Below are 3838 nucleotides of genomic sequence, written 5' to 3'. Positions count from 1 at the left end.
TCTTCCGTTGGCTTTAATTTTGTATTAAAGAAACAACTGTGAAAATATTAATAGTGTAATTAATATGTAAGTAGCCGTACAGTACCGTAATAGTTCGTCTTTAGAAAATGAATTCTAACATATTGTTATGTTCACAGGTACCTGAACTACATTTCAGTCACTCAGTAAAGTGATAACTCAAAATATCATTGTCAACAGATCTGAAGAAATTGCCACTGCGTCTTTAGACCGTTTTCGTCAGACGAGAGGTTAGTTTCTAAGCGTTTCGATGGACTTAATTACTTCAGTGAGATCGTTCTTGCAAATGTGATATTCATTATAGCAAATATTAGCAATCTACTCTGTCAATTATATTTCTAGTAATTAATGACAGCAAAAATTGTTTAATAATCCTTGTGTTTTTGCAGACACAGTTCTGACTCTGATTACTGGTTGCTGTACGTATCTATCCACATCAAGGCTGTTGGGAGAGACTCGTGAAGATTCAAGACAGCTCTTAGAGGATTTGCAGTTTAAAAGTGAAACAATTGTGAAATAAGTGTGTGAATGATTAAGCTGTGTTTTATTGAAGTTGTTGTGCGATTTTAAAGGAATAATAAATGTCAAATACAGTGAGTGAATAATAAAAATCTCATTTTCCACATGTTAAGCCGTCCTATACCCATAATTTTCCGCCACTTACTTATTGGTAAACACTTGTTGGAGAGCGACATGCCGCCCCCCCCCCCCCCCCCCCCCCCGCCTCCTTTCTCCACAATCTTGGTGTGACATTGACCTGTAACATATCCCGAAGTCTACAATATGCATTTTGAGGCTGTTGATATGAAAGTGAGAAGTACAGATCTTCCAGTTAAATCAGGAATAGCTTAAGTGCATTACTTGAAAGTAACACAGGAAAAGCTTACTTATGTAGGTGGTAGTAGTGTCGGCAAAAAGTTCTTGTGTGTGAAGTTGCCATGTAGAACACCAGGTGTAAAACTTTTCTCCCGAGTCTTGAACTGTGTCGGAACAAAAGTGAGGCATTCATATGACTGTTTTCATTTCTCTACACTTATACAGATGTCTGAGTTCTGCTGTGTTAACATTGCAAAGTCCTGTAGGCATGTGGAGTATTAACCAAAACTGTCATATTGGAAGCAGAATCAAACACATTTGTTACGTTACTTGATATTTTCAGGAGAAAATGGCAATGTTGCTTCTTATTAATATAATACATTCAGAGTCACAGCAGTATTTGACCAACCATAACTGATGCTGAATGTGCATGTCGTCATATAATATGAAAGGCTTGGCATATTCCAATAGTGGTACAAGTCCATTACCTCCACTTTTCTGTCTATAATGCTTCTAAAATTAGTGATCCAAACAAACATAAATAAAGGTTCATCTCTAGCAAGAAGCCACATACTTGAATATTTCTGGTATCTCAACTGCAGATTTTTCAGCGCTCATTTAACTTTACGACTCTATATCTCAAAATTAACAAAAATGGACTTGTACCACTATTGAAATAAGCCCTTCATATGCACACACAGCACATCGATCTCGTGAGGCACAAGGCTCTCATAACGAAGTACGTACGTCGGTCAACAGATGACACTAGGACAAGTATGTTAACTGCGCTTTTTAGTTGCTACTTGCGACTCTTAGTTGCGATTTGTCACAGAAATCGCAGTTTGACTCGGTAGCGAATAGCGTAGTATGAACTTTGCTCAACAGATGGCAGTGCTAACTGCGCTTTTTAGTTGCTACTTGCGACTCTTAGTTGCGACTTGTCACGGAAATCGCAGTTAGACTCCATAGCGTACCGCAGAGATGGGCGTAGTACGAACTTTGACCCACAGATGGCACTGTTAACCGCGCTTTTTAGTTGCTACTTGCGACTCTTAGTTGCGACTTGTCACTGAAATCGCAGAAAGCAGTGCTAAATTCGACCAATAGATGGCTCACGTCTTTGAATGTGAAATACTACTTGCGACTGCTAACTGTGACTGAAATCGCAGTTAGATTCTGTAAAGTTGCTACTGTGCTATCTGTGACTTCTCAGTCACTGCGATTTCTAACAGATACGCGATTTCCTGCCCACCACTACCACATAGAGCGCTAGCATCGCTGCAGCCTTCTGTCGTCTGTAGTGTTTTTTTATGAACATTGCTGGTAAATACAATTGGTGTGTGCCGACAACTACAAAATTAATAGAGATGTATGAAGCTGATGAGGTGCTTTACAACGTGAGGCACCCTGAATACTAAAATAGATTAAGAAGGTTGGAGACCTGACCTAACCTAACATAACCCTCTCCTGTAGCAGGGAATCGGAGTGTTACAGTGAGCCTGTCTTCTGAAGATGTAGCAGTTCTTAAGTGAATATTGTGCTTTGTGATATGAGGATACACTTTACTGAGCACATACAGAAATATATGCTCATCCATTCTTAAATAATTGATGTAATGTACGACTTGACGTCTTCCACTGTAAGCTCACGTAACAAGCTTTGTTGAATGCTTTTATCGTGTCGTCGAAAAACCCACGGCTTCACCCAGATAGATTAGTTTTTCGTTCCATAGATCAGTGCTGAAGAGATCCTTGTGGATGTGGAACATGTCAATTTTTTTTAAGTTGAAATAACAATACTAATAGTATGAATAAATACAATACGTCATTTGTTTCTATTAAAAATTTCGTCAATGGATTAGAAGGAGTTGGCCACTAGTAAGTCTTTCAGGGTCCTTTTAAACTGATCTTTATTTGTAACTAATTTTTGTTATGTTTGCTGGCAAATCATTGAAGATGAGTGTTCCTGAGTAGTGTACCCCTTTTTGAACTAAAGTGCTTTTAAGTCCTTGTGCAAATCATTTTTGTTCCTGGTATTGTATGTATGGCCTGAGTTGTTTGTTGGAAAAAAAGAGACATATTATTTAGGACAAATTTCATTAAGGAATAAATATACTGAGAGGCAGTAGTTAGTATACCCAGTTCTTTGAAGAGGTTTCTGCAGGACATCCGTGAATTTACTCCACAAATAATACGTATTACACGCTTTTGGACTCTGAAAACTTTTGTTTGACTTGAAGATTTACCCCAAAATATTATACCATTTGACATTATGGAATGAAAGTAGGCAAAGTATGCAAGCTTTTTCATTTTTATGTTGCCTATGTCTGCTAACACTCGAATTGCAAATACAGATTTGTTAAGGCGTTCCTGCAGTTCCGTGGTGTGCTCCTCCCAACTGAATTTATTATCAAGCTGTAATCCCAGGAATTTAATACTGTCAACCTCGTATGTATGGTTCCTTTTCTTCCACCACTTCTTTTCCGCATGTGCACACAAAGCAATTGCGGTACGTGCAACTGCTTCGGTTAATAGCAAGTTGTTGTCAGCCATCTTGAACTTTGAGGAAAAATTTGATGACGGTGTAATACCCCTTCTAGCGCTACGTCAAAGATCTTTGTCAAATATATTTGACGGAATATTTGATCACATCTTTGATCAAATCTTTGACAAAGAAATTTGATAGTGTAATACCGGCCTAAGGTAAGAGCACCGCCTTTTTGGCCTACGGGGCGCAAGTGGAAGCCATATTTCAACTGCACAAAATTACTTCAGAATCGGAAAAATTCGCCATTGTCATTTCGAAGCTGGACTTAAACATTATCGAGCAAGAGGGGGTTATTCTGCCTCGCACGCTCTTTTGCGATGTTAGAGAAACTGTTTCGCAGCGTTTCCTTGTGTGTCCCCAGAGTCTCGTTTGGAAAAAAATGGACTGTAATTTTAGTACCTGTAAAACCCCCTCCCGCCTACTTCATGCTTTGATGGATCTGGAACTCCTTTCAGGA

This window comes from Schistocerca nitens, chromosome 2, assembly GCF_023898315.1.
Source record: "Schistocerca nitens isolate TAMUIC-IGC-003100 chromosome 2, iqSchNite1.1, whole genome shotgun sequence".
In the NCBI taxonomy this organism is placed as follows: Eukaryota; Metazoa; Arthropoda; class Insecta; order Orthoptera; family Acrididae; genus Schistocerca; species Schistocerca nitens.
The sequence above is the reverse complement of the archived record's forward strand: the minus strand, read 5'-3'. Positions refer to the sequence as shown.